Source organism: Cupressus sempervirens, chromosome 1 (genome assembly GCF_028749045.1).
Source record: "Cupressus sempervirens isolate cs-2001-9-10 chromosome 1, ASM2874904v1, whole genome shotgun sequence".
NCBI lineage: Eukaryota > Viridiplantae > Streptophyta > Pinopsida > Cupressales > Cupressaceae > Cupressus > Cupressus sempervirens.
In genome coordinates this window covers 144,807,492-144,829,538 of record NC_143118.1, presented here as the reverse complement: position 1 = coordinate 144,829,538, position 22,047 = coordinate 144,807,492, and positions in this window count along the sequence as shown.

Sequence of the window (22,047 nt, the reverse complement as noted above, 5' to 3'; positions counted from 1 at the left end):
CCAATAGTCAAACACCTTGCAAGAGTAAGAAGATCCAAAGTGTCATGGACTTAATTGCTAGGGGTCGAGAGGCCCATAGACTTCATACACCATTTGAACTTCCCTATGCTCATGGGCTTAGTTAATGCATCAGCAACATTCACCAAAGTCTCCACCTTTTCTAGCTTCACCTTATCGTCCTTGACCATATCTCTCACAAAATGATCTTGTAAATCAATGTTCCTGGTCTTGGCATCAAATGTCAGGTTCTTCACTAGGTAGATTGCACTCTGAATATCACTATAAATTGTCACTACACCTTGTTTGAATTCTGAACACAATCTCTTAAGCTAGATAGCTTCCTTCCAAGCATGAGCAGCTGCCATATATTCTACCTTAGTAGTGGACAAAGTGACCATTGTTGGATACAATTGTCCATGGCTTTGATGTCACACAAATGTCATATCAGTTATCTTTCAATGTCTACCGAGCTTAGTTGGTCAGCAAAGAAAATTTTAGTATCTACCAAGCTTAGTTGGTCAGCAAAGAAAATTTTAGTGACTACCGAGTATTCTTGGAAAATACTCTGAGGAAACGGTTTCTACTGAGCTCACTTGAGCATTGAAGGATTTTGTGGTAGAAGTTAGTGGTAACTGAGCTCACAAGGTTAGCAAAGGAAAGTCAGTGTTTACCAAGTTCACTTAGTCTCCAAAGGATTTTGTAGAGTTTGCGGTGTTTATTGAGCTTCAATTGGTTAACACTGGAAATCAATTCTAGAACAGTATTTATCGAGCAAGGTCGGCCAATGAAGGATTTCATTATTTTCGAAAATAAAGTTTAATTATTTTATGTAATAATTGTAGTTGACTAAGGTAATGATTATTGGTAATTGTAACTTGTAAATGAGTCGACTTGACAATTTTTCAAGTATAAATAAAAGGTCAACTTGTGAATTCTAAAGTGTAATGAGCAAGCATGCAAGTGTATTGATTGAAGAAGAAAGTGTGAGCTAATTTTGAAGGATGGTCATAAATCCTTGAGGAGTAGTAAATTTTTATTCAATCAAAGAGGATCTAGTGGAGCAGAATAGAGATATGTATCAACAATTTAGTTGCATCTCATTCAGGTCTATTCATTGTTACTTTCTCACCATTGTAGCATTGATTTCTAAATCTCTTAACAGAGTTGGTTTAACAGCCATTTTGTAAATCCTCTAACAAGGTGACAGTTCTTTTGAATTTTTCTAAAGACCTCTAGCAAAGCCACTCCTAACAAGGTGATTGAAATTCTTTAACAAGGTCACACCTAATAGTGTGTTTTGTAACCTTTAACAGGGTTGGCTCCAAATAGGGCTCAATTCAGAAGAGTGAAAATTAGTAGCTAGTTACTTGGTGGTTTTTACCATATTGGGTTTCCATGTTAAATCTAGTGTCTATTGTGTTCATGTTATTTCTTTTATGGTTGCACGTTAATCACTATGAATGCTTAAAGATTAGTAATAAGTTAACATACACTGCATCTACCGAGTTACATCATTTTTCTATATGAGTGACAATAGTAACTAGTTTCATCAGACATCTAAGGGATCTATGGATTTGTTTTTGTGGTAACTGATTCACCCCCCCCTCAGTTACTCCATCTATATTTCCAATAATTGGTATCAGAGCTTTTGGTGCTTGCAGGAAGGATTTCAAGGATCTAAGCTAAAGATCAAGATGTCTTACAAGAGGGAAATTCCAAGGCTTAACAGGGATAACTTTTCAGCATGGCAAGGTCTCATGAGACTTCATCTGGCTTCCATTGGAGATACAAGATTGAAATATCTTGATGAAGAATATACAACTTCTTCTGGCACATTATCTGTCAATGACATTGTTGAGAAGAAGACTCATAATACCATGATGATAGACATTGCATCTGCTCTAAGCTATGAAGAATTTGATGATATCAAGGACTACAAAAATGCATTTGAAATGTGGAACAAGCTAAAAAAAATCTATGGAGGTGATGACAATGTGAGAAGAGCCAAAGCAAAAAGTCTAAGAGGACAATTTGATCATATGAGAATGAGAGAGGATAAAAACATTGCCAAATATGTTGAAAGAGTCAAAGCAAGTGTTAGTGCAATCAAAGCTTCTGGAGGAGATATCAAAGAATAAATAGTTGTAAGTAAAGTTCTTAGAACATTGCTTCCTATTTATGCTATTAGAGTATTTGCAATTCAAGAAAGAAGATGTGAAGAAAATCATAAGATAAATTTGGATGCCATAGTAGGAAGATTGACTGCATTTGAGCTAGATAACTATGACAATTATGTTCCAGCTTCCAAGAACATTAAATCAACATTTGAAGCCAAGCTTTCACTCAAAGAAAAGGGCAAGAAAATAAAGGAATCTTAGTAAAAAAGTGAAGAAGAATTAGAGGAAAGTTCTGACAGTGATCTTGAAGTAGTTGAAGCTCTACTAGGAAGGAAATATTCTAGAGGCAAATGAAAATACAAAGGTAAGGTTCCTCTAATCTATTTTTCATGTGAAGAAATTAGTCATATTGTAGCTGGGTGCCCAAACAAGAAAAACAAGGATGAGAAGAAAGGTCACAAATGCAATGGCAAGAAAGATTTCAAATCATTCAAGGACAAAGGTAAGAAAACATGTTTCATGGCTAAAGATTCTAAGGATTCTGATAATAGTGAAGATGAAATTGTTTACATTATCATGAAAGATGAATTTGATAATGATGAGGAAGATAAGATGGCACTTATCTCTCATGTAAGAAAAAATGATACATGGATCATAGATAGTGGTTGTTCTCATCATATGACTAGTAACAAAACAAAGTTTGAACATTTTGAAGACTATGATGGTGGTAGTGTGAGGTTTGGCAATAATGAACCTTGTTGCATAAAAGTAAGAGGAAGAATCTCACTAACCAAAGAGCTTATATGTGATAATTCCTATTGGGTTGAAGGACTAAAACATAATCTATTGAGTGTGGCATAGCTAATCAATATTGGATTCAAGGTGAAATTTATGCATGGAAAGGCAAGATTGCTGGATGACAAAGGAAAGTTGATTGGATTAGGCATACAAACAAAAGGTAAATTGTTTTATCTTGAACTTGGTGAGTGCTCATATTTTATTGCTCAAGTTGAAGAAATTTGGTTATGGCACAAAAGGTTATGTCAGGTGAATTTTGATAACATGGTAAAGATAAGCAAATTCAGGAAAGTAAGAGGCATTCCTAGTTTAAAGAAACTTGATGTTGGTCTATGCAAGAATTGTCAGATTGGTAAGATGGGAAAGACTAGCTTTAAAAGTAAAAACTATCAGTCTGAAGATATTTTGGAAATTGTGCATACTAATTTATGTGGACCTATTAGAATTGAAAGTTATACTAGAGAAAAGTTCTTCATTCTTTTTTTCGATGACTACTCTAGAATGATAATTGTTATGTATCTAAGAGAGAAATTAGAAGTATTTGAGAAATTCAAATGGTATTTGGCTAGAGTAGAAAAGGAAATAAGAAAAAGACTGAAATGTTTAAGGTCAAACAGAAGTGGTGAGTTCATCTCCCATGAATTCAATAAGTTTTGCATTAAAAGAGGAATAAAAAAATAGGTATCAGCTCCTAGAACTCCTGAGCAAAATGGAATAATTGAAAGGAGGAATAGATCTATCATGGACTATGCAACAACTCTAATGATTGAAAAGAACATTGCTATCAAATACTGGAAGGAAGCTACTAGCACTATAGTTCATACATTGAACTAAGTACAGTTGCAGAAGGACTCATTCAAAACCCCCTATGAGTTATGGTATGGCTACAAACCCAATGTAAGTTATCTAAAAGTATTTGGAAGTAAATGTTACATCTTGAAAGAATCTAGAAAAGGAAAATTTGATGTGAAGGGTGATGAAGGTATATTTTTGGGATATTCTTGCAAGAGTAAGGCATATAGATGTTTGAATTTGTCTACTCACAAAATAATAGAAAGTGCCCATGTGAAACTTGATGAGTTTGCAGAAAGGACTGAAGAAGAAAGCAAAAAGAAACTAGAAGATTATAGGAGATTTGTTTTCATTGAACCTGATACATTGCCAAATACATTTGTTAATCAAGTGACTTCTACTCTTGAGTCTTCCTCAGTCACCGAGTTGCAAGAGGTTCCAACCGAGTCACAAGGACCTGAGTCAAAGTCTGAAGCTACTGAGCCAATGCCTACTGATTCTGAAGGACTTGAGATGCAAACAGATCAACTAGAGCCAAAAGTTGAAACTCTAAATGAAGACAATGCAATTCATTCAAAAGGCAAGGAGCCTATATTGGCCAAGTATGTCAGGAGACATCATGCACTAGATCAGATTATTGGAGACAAATCTGAAGGTACTATGACAAGAAGTAAGCTAAAAGGTACTTGTTTGCTTGTTGATTTTGAACCTAGAAATGTCAAAGATGCATTGGAAAATAAAATTTGGATTGAGGCTATGAATGAAGAGATAGAGCAAATAGAGAAGAACAAAACATGGACTTGTGTACCTAGGCCTAAAAATAAAAATGTGATTGGAACAAAGTGGGTATTTAGAAATAAGTTAAATGAATATGGTAAGGTATAAAGAAACAAAGCTAGATTGGTGTGTAAAGGCTATTCTCAAGAAGAAGGAATTGATTATGGAGAGACTCTTGCTCCTGTTGCAAGATTGGAAGGAGTTAGGACCTTACTTGCATATACTACATACAAAGGATTTAAGGTATATCAGATGGATGTTAAATCAACATTTCTCAATGGTATTCTTGATGAAGAAGTCTACATTGAGTAACCTAATGGTTTTGTTAATCTAGACAAGAAGGACATGGTCTGAAAATTACACAAAGCATTATATGGTCTGAAACAAGCTCGTAGAGCATGGTATGAGAGATTACATAACTATCTTACTTAGATTGGTTTTCAGAGAACTAATGATAATAGTAGCTTGTACATCAAGGAAGGACCAGATAAAAAGATTGTTTTGGTAGAAATATTTGTGGATGATACTTTGTTTATAGGGAATGATGATTTATGCAAAGATTTTTCAAAACAAATGAACAGGGAATTTGAAATGTCTATGTTTGGTGAGATTAAGTTCTTTTTTGGTCTTCAGAATCAGTAGAGCAATAATGGTACCTACATCACTCAATCAAAATACATTAAAGAAATACTCAAGAAGTTTGGTATGGAAGATTGTAAACTAGTTGGAACACCCATGTGTACTAGACTAAAGCTTACCAAGGATGATGAATCAAAAGAAGTGGATTAGACCTTGCATAGATCAATGATTGGAAAGTTATAGTATGTAGTTCATACAAGACCCGATATTGCTCTTGTAGTTGGTATAGTGGCAAGACTTTTAGCTTAGAGAAAATCATATGATGGAAATCAAGAGGATCTTGAGATACTTGAAAGGAACTGGAGATTATGGTCTGTGGTATAAACTTGGAGGAAATCTAGACCTAAAAGTGTTCACTGATGCTGATTGGGCTGGTAATTTGGATGGTAGAAAGAGTACAACTGGAGGAGAATTCTTTCTTGACAAAATATTGGTATCTTGGACAAGTAAAAAGGAAAATTGCACATCCCAATCTATAACAGAGGCAACGTATGCTGCAGTAGCAGTGAATTGTTTTAATATTGTTTAGTTTAAACAGTTGTTCGAAGGCATGAAGGTGGAGATCAAAGAACCAATTGTTATGTTTTGTGATAATACAAGTGCAATTAACATATCCAAGAACCCAGTAATGCATTCCAAAACCAAGCACACTGCAATAAAGTATCACTTTGTTAGAGAATTGGTGCAGGATAAGGAGATCAAATTGGAATATGTTCATACAAAGGAGCAGATTGTTGACCATTACCTGAGGATGCATTCTTGTGTCTAAGAGGTAAGTTAGGGGTCATTCCCCTATCTGAAGCTCACTAAAATTAATTTATAGTGATGCATCAACAGGAACCAAATTGAAGATCTATCAATTGATGTAGCATAGCTATGGAAACATTGCATATGAATTAGTACTTAAGGTACATTATCACTCATTTGGTATGTGTTGTCTTTGGCATGTGTTTTCAAAGAGGGGGAGTTTACTATCATATCTTTCTAAAATTTGAATTTGATTATGGAGAGTTTGTTGTTTGGAAAGAAACTATGTAATTGCTTCACAGAGGGAGATTACTATATTAAGAAAGTTTGTGGCATAAAATCTAAGAGGGAGAAATTTTCTATCAAAGTAAGACTTGTTTTCAAATTTCATTATGCTATGACATGTTGTGTTGCCATCAATGCCAAAGAGGGAGATTGTTGGATACAATTGTCCAAGTGTGTTGGCTTTGATATCACACAAATGTCATATTAGTTATCTTTCAGTGTCTACCGAACTCAGTTGGTGAGCAAAGACAATTTTAGTATCTACCGAGCTCAATTGGTCAGCAAAGCAAATTTCACTAACTACTGAGCGTTCTTGGAAAATACTTTGAGGAAACAATTTCTACCGAGCTCACTCGGGCATTAAAGATTTTGTGGTAGAAGTTAGTGGTAACCAAGCTCACAAGGTTAGCAAAGGAAAGTCAGTGTTTATAAAGTTCACTTGGTATCCAAAGAATTTTGCAGAGTTCATAGTGTTCACCTAGTTTCAGTTGGTTAACACTGAAAATCAGTTCTGGAACAGTGTTTACTGAGCAGGGTTCACCAATGAAGGATTTCATTATTTTGGGAAATAAAGTTTAATTGTTTTATGTAATAATTGTAGCCGACTAAGGTAATGATTATTGGTAATTGTAACTTATAAATGAGCTGACTTGACAAATTTTAAGGTATAAATAAAAGTTCAAGTTGTGAATTCTAAAGTGTAATGAGCGAGCGTGCAAGTGTATTGACTGGAGAAAGTGTGAGAAAATTTTGAAGGATTGTTAGAAATCCTTGAGGAGCGGTAAAGTTTTATTTGATCAAAGAGGATCTAGTGGAGCAGAACAAAGATCTATATCAACAATTTAGTTGCATCTCATTTAGGTCTATTCATTGTTACTTTCTCACTATTGTAGTAGTGATTTTTAAATCTCTTAATAGAGTTGGTCTAATAGCCATTTTGTAAATCCTCTAACAAGGTGACAATTATTTTGAATTTTTCTAAAGACCTCTAGCAAGGCCACTCCTAATAGGGTGATTAAAATCCTTTAACAAGGTCGCACCTAGCAGTGTGTTTTGTAACCTTTAATAGGATTGGCTCCTAACAAGGCTCACTTTCGAAGAGTGAAAATCAATAGCCAATTACGTGATGGTTTTTCCCATATTGGGTTTCCATGTTAAATCTAGTGTCTCATGTGTTTATGTTATTTCTTTTATGGTTGCATGTTAATCATTGTAAATGCTTAAAGATTAGTAATAAGTTAGCATACACTGCATCTACTGAGTTACAACATTTTTCTATATGTTTACCGAGTGATAGCAATAACTAGTTTCGTTAGACATCTAAGAGATCTATGAATTTTTTTTATGTTAATTGATTCAACACCCCCCAACCCCCCCACCCCCCCTCAGTTAGTCCATCTATATTTCCAACAACCAAATCTTGTTGCTTGCTCATCCAACTGATTGCACCACCAAATAATGTAAACACATATGCACTCTTGGATCTTCTTCTATCAACATCACCAACCCAATCTGAATCCACATAGCCTTGAATATCCAAGGAATGCTCATTTCTGATTCCATGGAAACATATAGAGTACTCTGAGGTACCCCACAACTATTTGAAAACTCTTTTTACTGCATCCCAATGTGCTCTTCTTGGATTAGACATGTAACAGGAAAGTACTCCCACTGCTTGGGAAATGCCTGATCTTGTACAAACCATATCATTCATTAAGCTTCCAACAACACTTTGATATGATACTCAACTCATCTCTTCCATCTCTAATGGGGATGTAGGACACTGTGAGCTAGAAAGCTTTGTTCCTATAGTAACAGGAACACTCAATGGTCTGGAATCTTGCATATTGAATCTTCTCATAATATTACCAACATACTTTCTTTGGCCTAGCCAAAGCTTTTTGTTTTGTCTATCTCTTATAATCTCCATTACTAGAATATGCCTTGCTACACCAAGATCTTTCATTTCAAACTTTGCTGAGAGCTGAGATTTTAATTTTGCAATCAAACATTTTCCTTTTCCAATAAACAACATATCATCAACATATAAGGCAACAACCAAAAAATAATCACCATCAGACTTTTAATATATACAGTGATCAAATTTGGATTACACAAATCCCAAACTCAATACATATGCATCAAACTTCTGGTACCACATCCTAGGACTTTGCTTTAGAACATACAAGAATTTCTTCAATTACAAATCAAATGACTTTTACCTTTTACAAAAAAGTGCCCTGGTTGTGTCATATAAATTTCTTCCTCCAAATCTCCATGAAGGAAAGTTGTCTTCACATCCATCTGCTCAACTTCTAGATCATAAGCTGTTGTAATAGAAAATAAAAATTGAATGGATGTCATTTTGCTATAGGAGAAAAAATTTCACCATAATCAATTCCTGCAACCTAGGAGTAACCTTTTGCAACCAATTATGCTTTATACTTCTTAATGCTTCTATCAGAACCCATCTTCCTTTTGAACACCCATTTACAACCAATAGGCTTATGTCCTTCAGGAAATGGTACAAGGTCCCATGTGTCATTCCTCTTAAGAGCTACCATCTCTTCTTCCATCGGAATTTTCTAGGACTCTGAATCATTCATATCAAGAGCCTCTTCTACAGATTTCAGTTCATCAATATTAGCATTCAAAGCAAATATACACCTCCAATCATCAGAAGAATATCCATACCTTTCTGGTGCTTTCCTCTGTCTACTAGACCTTCTTCGACAAGATCTGGTTTAGGTTCATGGTTAGGTTCTTCCTCTTCCTCTAATGATTTAGAACTTGTGTAGCTCTCTTCAACATCTTGTCTTTCTAAGGGCCTCAATTCAACTTTCTCAGGTGTAGCAAGAAGTTGAATCACATCTTTTTTTTCTTCTATATGTTCTGGTTGCACTGTAACATAAGAAGGCTTAGTTTCTCCAAATAACACTTTTGGAATAAAATACCTTTTGTGTAACAAGATACCAAAGCTTGTATCTTTTCACACCATAACCATATCTGATGAAGATACATTTGACAACTTTGTTGTCCAATTTTTTTCACTTCTCCTTTGGCACATGAGCATATGCCTCAAAACCAAAAACTCTTAGATTTCTAGGCAAAGGCTTTTGGCCCGACCATGCTTCTATTGGTGTCTTATCAACAAGAGCTGAGGTAGGAGACCTATTTATCAGGTAGTAGGTAGTGGCTATAACTTCAGCCTAGAAATTTTGTTCTAGTCCAACTCCACTTAGCATACTCTTAGCCTTCTCCATCAAGGTCCTATTCATTCTTTCTACAACTCCATTCTGTTGTGGACAATACAGAGTTGTCTTCTCTCTTTTAATACCACAATCTTTACAAAATGTGTTGAAATAATTGGAACGAAATTTACCATCATTATTAGTTCTCAAACACTTTATCTTCTTTCTAGTCTACAACTCAACCATTTCTTTAAATTCTTTGAAATGAATGAAAACTTCAGCTTTAATCCTAAGGAAATAAACCCATGTTCTACTAAAATCATCAATGAAAGAAACATAATAAACTAATCCACCAATAGAAGGAACATCAACTAGACCAAATACATCTAAATGGGTTAGATCCATAATACATGAGGACTTATGAGAACTTGAGTAAAACTGAACGTGGTTTGGTTTACCATAGATACAATGCTCACAAAAATCAAACTCAAGATTGCAGTCATTCAACCCATCAACAAGGTTTTTCCTTTTTAAGGTTTGTAGATGCTTGTCACCTATGTGGTCGAGTCTCTAGTGCCATAACATAGTCTTGTTTGAAAACAACTTTAATTTAGTAGATAGAGCACCCTTGGGTAGCCAAAAACCATACAATTTGTTGAAAGAGAAACCCTCTCCTTCTCCAAAAAAGTAGTCCTCTTCACAATCTTATCAAAAGTACTATTGCACTCAACTGTGCATGCATCAAGTTGGTACAATGTACCCAATCTACTTCCTCTTGCTATTACCATAGCACTTCTCACCATTTTCACACCTGCTTTAGAAAACTTTGCATGCACACCCAAATATATTAGTTTGCTAACAAATAACAAATTCCTTGCTAGTCCTGGGATATGCAAGACACCATCAAATCTTCTAATTCTTCCATCAAAAAATTTCACACAAATACTTTCACAACCAACAATATCAAGAACTGAGTTAACACCCAAATACACCTTACCACCATCAAACTTTTCATACTTACTAAAACAATTTCTATTAGGATTCATGTGAAAAGATGCACTTGAGTCTATCAACCATGCATTGTCACTAGCATGAGTGACCAAGGGTACGATGAAAACATCTCCATCTTCCTTCTGGGACTCAGAATCAGAATCTTGCTTCTTCTTCTCCTCTTTGTAGTCCTTTCAGAAGTGTCCAGGTTTTCCACAATTCTAGTAGATCACCTTGGACTTATCAGGAGATCTTGATCTCCCCTTATTCTTGGACTTAGAATGGCCATGCTACTTTTCATTCTTGCCTCTTTCTTTTGGTCTTCCTTGAACACTCAAAGCCTCTTTGGCATTCAAAGAGACCTTCCTTCTCATCGCTTCAAAAAGTAGAGAACCAACAATGTCCTCCATCTTTAAGACAACTAAAGTGCTCCCTCTGGCCATTGCAAGGTTGTCCCATGAGTTTAGCAATGAACATAGCAAGATTTGGCACCTTTCTTCTTCATCCATCGACAGCCCAATGAGGTCAACTAGGTCACCGACATATTAAAACTTTCAAGATGCTCAGAAATCTGTCCACCTTCTTCCATTCTCAAAGAATACAACTTCTTCCTCAAGAAAAACTTGTTCACAAGTGATTTCTCTTGATAGATCTCACTTAGCTTCTTCCTCCAAAGCTTCTTCACAATAGGTTCTTCATGGACATTAATTAGAATTGAATCCGTAAGACACAATCTAATGAGACCCTTAGCTTTTTTATCTATCACATCATACTGTGCGACTAAAGTCAAATCTATGGGCCTCAACTTCTTCTCATCAATCACATCCCATAGATCCTGAACAGTCAATAGATCTTCCATCTTCAGCTTCCACATCTCAAATTTTGTACCAAAAAAATTTTCTACATCAATCCTCCCTGATATGCTTGCCATCTTTGCAATCCTGCAACACAAAAATTAAAATATCTGCACAAGCTCCCACTCAAACCTTGATTAGCTCAAAGAACCTTGTAACCAACAAATAGAACCAAAACTAGCCAGGCTCTGATACCACTTATAAGGAAGCAAAAGTGCATGTAATTACTTCCTACACTAATATTTGAGAGCACAATTATGTAAATTCAACTAACTATTGCAAAGATCTCAAGAAATATATGATAACATAATCAAAATAACAATGAACATATAACATAGTGATTACTATGAGGAAACCCTTCCGGGAGTAAAACCCCACCCTCCAAAACCCGCACAATGTATTCTCAAATCAAGAAGATTACAATACACTTGCAATGCAAGTTCTTATAGGAGCATATCACCACAACTTGAACTTAGACTTGGACTCAGAGAGACTCCTTCTAGTACCCAGTCTTGTAAATAGAACTCAATGATACAAACACCTCCCCAAGCCCTCCTTTTATAGTGATTTACAACTTAGAAACCATTTGTGGTCTTACAAAACCATGGGCCAAAACCATGGGAAAAACAACAATGCCACATGTCACCCACTTGTCATTTGTAACTCCAAGAATAGCATTTTCGTCCATAATTTTGTCCTCTAGTTTAGACCCCATCAAAGTGATATAATGAGTTGTTTATCCTCCAAAAATAGCCCTCCTATATTATACTAAGGATAAGACGCATTTTTAACAACTCATACATCTTTTTCCAACTCATAAACATGGGAAAAACTACCACAAACAAATTCTAGAATTTTCTACAATTTTCTAGAAAAGCTTGCAATTTTGAAAGACAATTCTCAACAAAAATGACAATTGGAGATTCCCTTTTCTACAGTAACTTTCAATTTAATACAACAAGGTACTTATTATTTTATTTTTCTTGCTTTCAAGACTCAATAATTTGTATGTCTTACTTCTCTTATTAATAACTTAATAAATATACTTATTTTTTTATTTAATTTATTTTGGGTCTCCATATTGGCAAATTGTGATAGGTACTATTACTATTTATGGTCCAGGGTTCAAAGCCCCTAATGTCAAGGAGCTAAAAGGTCCTATTTTGACTTAACGAGTGGTTGAATAAAATTTAAAATTGAGGTACATCATAAAGTATTGAGAATGAAGGCTTGCACCATCATGATTGATGGTTGGACTTATAGATGAAATAAAAAACTATTGAATTTTCTTTTTTTCTCATCAAGTTATTATACTTAGAGAGTTATAATTTAGAAGTTAGTAGTAAATAGATCATTGTACCAAATTGAGTGATCATTGCACTAAATTTCTTTATTTCTTATTAGGTACCATGATGCTTGTGAAGTCAATTAATGCCTCAAGAAGAAAAAATTGCAAAGTATCTTTGTGAGGTAATGAAGGATGTATCGAAGGAGGCAAGTAAGGAGAATGTGGTGCAAATAGTCATAGATAATGTAGTAACTATGTTGCTACAAGTAAGCCTCTTATTGAGATGCACTACCACATGTTTTGGATCCCTTGTGTTGCTCATCGGCTTGATCTCATGTTGGAGGATCTTGGTAAACTTCCTTGGATAAAAGCTTGTGTAGGGAAAGGAAGAAATATAAATGTAAATTCATATGTAATCATACTTGAGTCCTCAACCTTATGAGACAATACACAAAAAAAAGAGTTGTCTTGTGTAGGAATCACTAGATTTGTAAAAAAATGTCTCACATTGTAATTCTTGGTTAAGTCAAAGACCATTTTGTATGTGAGGAGTGGACATGATCATCATATGCAAAGAGCAATGTAGGGGCTAAGACAGTTGATCATGTTTTTTTATGAGAGTGGCCTTTGGCAATCAACCAAGGAGATTGTGGAGGTGATTTTCCATTTTGTCCTCATTTCCTTTTATTTCATCATTTTTGTTAGGAACTTGTTTATGTTCATTGTTCATTTTTAAAAGCAAAACTTAAAACTTAAAGGTTGATGTTTCACCTTTCAATAATCATAGTTCATAGAGCCTCTTATTGTTCTCTTCTAGATTATCGATGGAGAGAAGTCCTTAATTAGATACATTTATGAGTGCATGGATAAGGTGAAAGAGGCGATTGCATATTTTTATGCAGAGTATTATGATAAATATGGTCCTATATGTGATGCCATTGATAGGAAGGCAATGACACAATTTACTTTACAAGCTTATACATGCAACTGCCCACTTCCTGAACTTGACATACCAATTCAACCCAAGTTTCTAGACTGATGTCGATGTGCGTTGTGGCCTTTATGATGTTATAGAGAGAATGCCACCTAATGAAATAGTTGAAATAATTATAGTTTGTGAGATAGAAACATATAAGAAAGCACAAGTAGACCTATTTACATGTTAATTAAGGATGAAAAATTGGACATAATTGATGCTTGATAAAAATCTATGGTTCTAAATTCTAATTTATAACTCTATTACCACTTTAGATTGATAAATTAAAAGTTAAAAAATTGATTTGAAATTTTCTTATTTCAAATGTATGGTGGGAGATTTTGTTAGAAATCTGATTGAAAAGATCATTGTGAGAAGAAGATTGAAAGAGGGAGATTGTTGTTAAAAGAATTTTTTCAATCATTGTTTTGTTATTGATGTCAAACATGATATTTGTAGGAATGATAATTTGTTATAAGATCCAAGTACTATCACTTAGTTGATTGATAAAGAGGATTTGATCAAAAAGATGTAACAAAAGCACCTAAGGGAAAGGTTGAGTTATGGTTTTGTAATGAAGTGCAAGGATCAGTTAAGACAATGGTTAAATGATGTATTAGTAACATACTTGAAGATACAGAGGTTGGTCACACTTAGAAACATTAGAAGTATAAGTTGTAACAAGGTTAACTACAAAGCTTAAACTAAGTTTATTAGTGGGTGCCAAGTAAGCTTGTTTAAACTGAGAAAATTCTCAGTTGGAGCCGAGCAAATGGAAAATCTTAGTGTGTGTCAAGTGAAGTTCAGGTGTTGAGTGAAGTTCAAGTGCTAAGTGATATAGAAGGAGTTGAGTGTCAGAAAAGCTTAGCAAGTGTCGAGTGAACTTCAGGTGTCGAGCATCAGTAAAACATAGTTGATGCCAAGTAACACAGTGTGTGTCGAGCATTAAAATTTCAATAGTGTTGAGTTGCTGGATTATTTGAAAAGTCAAAGATTCAACAAATTTGAGCTAACATAGTTGTTACCTTGAATTTTGTGAACTAGTTGGAGTATAAGGATGATGAGCTGGTGGCACATAATTCTATGTAAACCATTTTTGAGTGAATTCAAGAGGATTCTTCATCATGTTTCTAGAAGAAACAAAATGTGGGTTAGATTCAATGAATCCTACCTAATCCATAAGAATTGAAATTAAAGGAGTGAAGAATCAAGTGGGAAAAGCAATTCCAGACTTCTATTTAAGGAGTCATAGACCAAGAAGCAAAAGTTGTTGGTGTGCCAAATTGTGAAGTGGTTGAAGGGTGTCAAGGAGAAGGCATTTAGGAGAAGGAAGTACAGAGCATAGAGACTCTGCTTCGATAAGTGGTCAAAGAGAGATGATTGCACTAGTACATTGAGCATGAAGACTCAAGGAGACAAAGCTTGAAAGGAGGGCAAGCTGTCAGAACTGCAGAAGACTGAAAGCTAGACAATGTTATGAGCTAAAGAGTGATCTGATATCTACAAGTTAAGTTGTATACTATAATCACGTCAAAACCCCTTATTGTTACTCTCTAGCAATTGTATAAGTTAGGGTAAAATAAAATCCTATGGACTTAGGTTGGTTTAATATCCATTTATAAATCCTTAACAAGGTGGTATTCCAAGTGAATGTTCTAAAGTTATCTAACTAGGCCTACTTCTAATAGGGTGGATAAATCCTTTAAGCAGGTCACCTTTAATAGTGTGTTGCAGCCTTTAATAGGGTAGGCCTTTCACATGGCATCACTTTAGAAGAGTGAGAATTGAGTAGCATGTTACTGGTGGTTTTTTCCAAATTGGGTTTCCACGTAAATCACTGTGTTATGTGTTGATCTTTTCATGTGTTATGTTTGCATGTTGATTTATAGTAACTTGTTGAATAGGAATATTTAAGCTTGGATGAATAAATAGTTTGATAGACACACTTTACTTGATGAAAAATTTGAATTGGACATTTGGACCTTGAATAACTAATTCACCCCCTGTCTTAGTTATTCTAAAGCATTTCTAACAATTGGTATCAGAGCCATCTATTGATTTAGTTTCAAGGTACTAGAAGCAAGAAGATCAAGATGTCCAAGAGAGAAGTTCCCAAGCTCAACAAAGACAACTTCATTGCATGGTAGAGTCTGATAAAATTGCACCTTGGATCAATAGATGATTATACAAAAACTTCAATTGGAATAGAGCATATAGACCGAACTGGACCCTTATCTGTAGATGATTTGAACAAAAGGAAGGAGCATAATCAGGCAATGTTGGAGATTGCCTCTGCACTTAGTTATGCTAAATTTGATGACATCAAAGGATGTGATACTACATTCAAGATGTGGAAAGCCCTATTAGATATCTATGGAGGAGATCAAAATGTTCAAAGAGCAAAAAGAGAAAGTCTTAGAGGAAAGTTTGATGACATGAGAATGGACGAAGGTGAAAATGCTGCTCAATATGGATCTAGAATGAAAGAAGTGGTAAGTGTAATAAGAAGTTTGGGTGGTCAATTGGAAGAAGATATTGTCAATAGCAAATACTTGAGAACCTTGCTCCCTATCTATGCTATTAGAGTCTCAGCCATCCAAGAGCTAAGGTGCGTACAAGAAAACACACTAACCTTTGAAGGAATAGTGGGAAGACTTACTGCATTTGAACTATCCAATTTTGATAACTACAGACCTGAGAACCTTGAATCTACTTTCAAGGCCAAGCTGACATTGAAGGACACTAAGGAGATGAAATCAAAGAAGAGTAGAAAAGGAAAACGTGCATCCAATGATAGCAACACAGATGAAGAAGATGTAGAATAGATGGAAGCACTACTGGCTAGAAGATTCCATAGAGGCAAAGGTAAATTCAAAGGTAAGCTCCCTATCATTTGTTTCAATTGTAATGAAGTGGGACATATTGTTGCAAGGTGTACATAGAAGAAGAACTACAAAGAAGGAAACAAGTACAAGAACAAAAGAGAAGATGATAGCAGAGATTACAAGGAAAAAGGAAAAAAATGTTACATTGTTGAAGAAGATTTTGACAAGAATGATGATGAAGTAGTCTATGTGGCCATGAAGGAAGAATTAGATGAAGATGAAGCAACAACATTGGTAACCTGTGTGAACAAAAATGACAAGTGGATCATAGACAGTGGATGCTCACATCACATGACAGGAGACAAAAGTAAGTTTATCACCTTTACGCAATATGATGGAAATAGTCTTTGATTTGGGAATGATGCTCCATGTCAAATCAAAGGAAAAGATTCTATTAAACTTATAGAGAAAATCTCATGTGATAATGCATACTATGTTGAAGGATTGAACTACAATTTATTGAGTGTATCATAGTTAGGTAATGTAGGTTGCCAAGTAGAATTTGGAAACAAATCAGCCAAAATCTATGACATTGATGGAAGTCTGATAGGAAAAGGTGAACAAACTAGGAGTAATTTGTTTTACCTAGATATGGAAGATGCAACTTGTCTTGTAGTTAGACTTCATGATGTGTGATTATGACATAAGAGATTATGTCATGTTAACTTTAACAATTTGATTAGCATCAACAAAAAGAAGAAAGTCAGAGGTTTGCCCAAATTGAAGAAACCTGAAAACACAATGTGCAAACAATGTCAACTAGGAAAGATGACTAAATCTAGTTTCAAAAGAAAAACATACACTTCCAAAGAAGTACTAGAGCTAGTCCATATTGATTTATGTGGACCAATAGAAGTGCAAAGCTACCTAGGAGACAAATACATAATGCTATTTGTGGATGACTATTCTAGGATGATGAGTGTCATATTTTTTAAGCAAAAAATTGATGCATTTCAAATGTTTAAGTGGTATTTGGCCAGAGTTGAGAAGGAAACAGGAAAGAGTCTAAAATGCCTAAGATCAAATAGAGGAGGTGAGTTTACATCAAAAGAAGTTGAGATATTTTGCAATGATAAAGGCATCAAAAGAAAAACATCAGCACCAAGAATTCCACCACAGAATGGCATTGCAGAAAGAAGAAATAGATCAGTAATAAATTGTGCTAGAACCTTGATGATGGAGAAAAATATTGCTCTAAAGTACTTGAGAGAAGCTGTAAGTACTGTTGTTTACACCCTAAATAGAGTCCAAGTCAAGAAAGGAACAACTGCAACACCTTTTAAACTATGGTATGGTCACTCACCTAATATAAAACATTTCAAAGTATTTGGTTGTAAATGCTATATTCTTAAAGATACTAGAAATGGAAAGTTTGATGCAAAGAGTGATGAAGGCACATTCCTTGGATACTCCACTAGGAGCAAAGCATATAAGTGTTTGAACACTAACGCTAACAAGATTGTGGAGAGTGCAAATGTGAATCTTGATGAACATGCAGAAGTCCAAGTTGATGAAACTAAGCAATTAGAAGACAATAGATCTTTTGTATATTTTTATAAAGGAATGACTATTGAAGACAATGCTGCCAATCAAGTTGGAAATTAGCAACAAATTTCAGTATCATCCAAGTCACAACCAGTGAATGTTGAGTTGCATTCAGAAGCCGAGTTATAGAATAAAGAAAATGCACATTCTGATTTTGAAAATAGTACACATGAAAGAGATGATGAAGTACCAGATGGAGAAAAGCAAAATGACTCTGAAGCTAAATGATCAAACATGGAAAGAAGGACAAAACCAAGACTAGCTAAGTATGTAAGGAGACATCACCCTGCAGATCAAATCATTGGTGACAAGAATGCCAAATAAATGACAAGGAATAGACTAAGGAATGAATCATGTTTGTTGAGCAAGGTTGAGCCTAAAATAGTAAAAGATGCACTACAAGATGATGATTGGTATAAATCCATGGGAGAGGAGATAGATCAAATTGAGAAGAATAAAACCTGGACCCTAGTTCCTAGACCAGCTGATAAGAATGTAATTAGTACCAAATGGGTTTTTAGGAACAAACTTGATGAGAATGGTGAGATAACTAGAAACAAAGCCAAACTAGTTTGCAAAGGCTATGTACAAGAAGAAGGACTGGATTATGGGGAAACATTTACCCCTGTTGCAAGAATGGAAGGAGTAAGAACACTACTTGCATATGCTACTTACAAAGGTTTCAAAGCCTACCAAATGGATGTGAAGTCTGCTTTTCTGAATGGTATACTGGAAGAAGTCTACATAGAACAACTAGAGGGACTTGTTGATGACAAGAACAAGGATATGGTTTACAAAGTACACAAGGCACTTTATGGTTTGAAGCAAGCACCTAGAGCATAGTATGAGAGACTACACAAATATCTTGTGAAGATAGGATTTGAGAGAATAGATGACAACATCAACTTGTATATTAAAGTAGAAAAAGGTAAAGACATTTTGATATCTAAAATCTTTGTTGATGATATAATATTTGGAGGGATGTTCTATGCAAAGATTTTGTTGATCAAATGAAACATGAGTTTGAAATGTCAATGTTCGGAGAAATCAAATTCTTTGTTGGATTACAAGTACATCAATTAAAGCATGACATATTTGTGAACCAATCAAAATATATCAAGGAGATACTTAAGACATTTGGATTAGAATACTCAAAAGTAGTTAGCACACCAATGGTAATAGGACATAAGTTATCAAAGAATGATGAGTCAGCTGAAGTGAATCAGACAATGTATAGATCAATGATTGTAAAATTGCAATATGTTGTACATAGTAGACCAGACATTGCATTAGCAGTTGGAATAGTGGCAAGATTTTTTGCAAATCCAAGAGAAAATCATCTGATGGCAGTAAAGAGAATACTAATGTACCTAATAGGAACTGATGACTATGGTTTGTACTACAAGAAGAGTGAAAAGTTTGAGCTAAGAGCCTACACTGATGTAGATTGGGGAGGTAATATTGATGACAGAAAAAACACCAGTGGAGGAGCACTTTTCTTGGGAAGAAGATTGATTACTTAGACTAGCAAAAAGCAAAGTTGTACCTCATAGTCCATAGCAGAAGCTGAATATGTTGCAACTACTATCAATTGCACTAATATTGTATGGATCAAACATCTGCTACAAGGTATGACGGAAGAGGTAAATAAGCCTATGATACTTTACTATGATAATACAAGTGCCATCAACAAAGTATGAAAGGATACATCAGCTAAGAGGGAGAAGCACAAACAAAGTAATTAAGATACAGATCACAGAGGGAGAAGTGAAAACTAATGGTAACACATTTTCTTTTTGGCATTTGACTTGCTATTTTAACCTAGTTAGCATTTTGAGAACTTGGTTGAATAGTTTGGTCTGATGGTGGATCAGTTTGGTTTGCCATCAATGCCAAAGAGGGAAATTGTTGGGAATTTGATTGAAAAGATCATGTGAAAAGAATATTGAAAGAGCGAGCTTGTTGTTAAAAGAATGTTTTCAATCATTGTTTTGTCATTGATGTCAAACCTACTATTTGTAGGAATGACAATTGCTTATAAGATCTAGGTACTATCACTTAGTTGATTGATAAAGAGGATTTGATCAACAAGATGTAACAAAAGCACCTAAAGGAAAGGTTGAGTTATGGTTTTGTAATGAAGTGCATAGATCAGTTAAGACAATGGTTAAATGATGTATTGGTAACATACTTGAAGATACAAAGGTTGGTCACACTTAGAAACATTAGAAGTATAAGTTGTAACAAGGTTAACTGCAAAGCTTAAACTAAGTTCATTAGTGGGTGTTGAGTAAGCTAGTTTAAGTCGAGAAAATTCTTAGTTGGAGCTGAGCAAATGGAAAATCTTAGTGTGTGCCAAGTGAAATTTAGGTGCCAAGTGAAGTTCAAGTGCCAAATGATATAGAAGGAGTTGAGTGTTAGAAAATCTTAGTAGGTACCGAGTGAACTTTAGGTGTTGAGCATCAGTAAAACATAGTTGATGCCGAGTAAGACAGTGTGTGTTGAGCATCAAAATTTCAATAGTGTCGAGCTACTGCATTATTTGAAAAGTTAAAGATTTGCCAGATCTGAGTCGACAAAGTTGTTACCTTGAATTTTGTGAACTAGTTGGAGGATAAGGATGATGAGCTGGTGGTATAGAATTCTATGTAAACCATTTTTGAGTGAATTCAAGAGGATTCTTCATGATGTTTCTAAAAGAAACAAAATGTGGGTTAGATTCAATGAATCCTACCTAATCCATGCAAATTGAAGTTAAAGGAGGAAAGAATCGAGCGGGAAAAGAAATTCCAGACTTCTATTTAAGGAGTCATAGACTAAGAAGCAAAAGCTGCTGGTGTGCCAAATTGCAAAGTGGTTGAAGGGTGTCAAGGAGAAGACATTTAAGAGAAGGAAGTATAGAACACAGAGACTCTGCTTCAATAAGTGGTCAGAGAGAGATGATTGCACTGGTACATTGAGCATGAAGACTCAAGGAGACAAAACTTGAAAGGAGGGCAAGTTGTCAGAACTGTAGAAGACTGAAAGCTAGACAATGTTATGAGCTGAAGAGTGATATGATATCTACAAGTTAAGTTGTATATTGTAATTAGGTCAAAACCCCTTATTGTTACTCTTTAGCAATTGTATCAATTAAGGTGAAAGAAGATCCTATGGACTTAGGTTGGTCTAATAGCCATTTGTAAATCCTTTAACAGGGTGGCATTCTAAGTGAATGTTCTAAAGTCCTCTAACCAGACCCACTTCTAATAGGATGGATAAATCCTTTAACTAGGTCACATTTAACAGTGTGTTGTAACCTTTAACAGGGTAGGCCTTTCACAAGGCATCACTTTAGAAGAGTGAGAATTGAGTAGCATGTTACTGGTGGTTTTTTTCAAATTGGGTTTCCACGTAAATTACTGTGTTATGTGTTGATCTTTTCATGTGTTATGTTTGCATGTTGATTTACAGTAACTTGCTGAATAGGAATGTTTAAGTTGGGATGAATAAATAGTTTGATAGACACACTTTACTTGATGAAAAGTTTGAATTGGACATTTGGACCTTGAATAATTGATTCACCCCCCCTCTCAGTTATTCTAAAGCATTTCTAATAGATTTTTGGAGGATTACAAACCATATCTTGAGCCAATCATCTAGTACTTTAGGATGTGAGTGCATAGAGTTTGTTCAAGCATGTCCATTTGAAGAAGCACAATAGGTTGGCAGTGAAAAAGTTGAATGATTTTGTGTTTGTTTACCACAACCTTTGCCTTCGTCACAAATAGATCTTGGGCACCGACACACCATCTATTGTATTAGAGAAGGTTGATCTACAAACATGGTGGAACACATAGATTGATGATCCTATCTTTAATGATTAAAACTTGGAGTGGGTTGATCAGGAGGATCGAGAGGTAGAGGTAGTAGTGGAGGAGGCTAGAGCATGAGGGTACTCATTGCAAGACCCTAAGGTCGATATGAGTATGACAACGAGGATGATGGACATGTCATTAAGGTTTAGGCTCAAACACAAGGAGAGATGGTGGCTCTAGAGTCTTCCATGACCTATCTTAGACATACTCATAGGAGGACATAGTCCACTATAAGCCTTTATTTTGATATATGTTTTGAACTTCATAGTCCATGAACATTGTAGATGTTTGGTAGTGATAATTCTA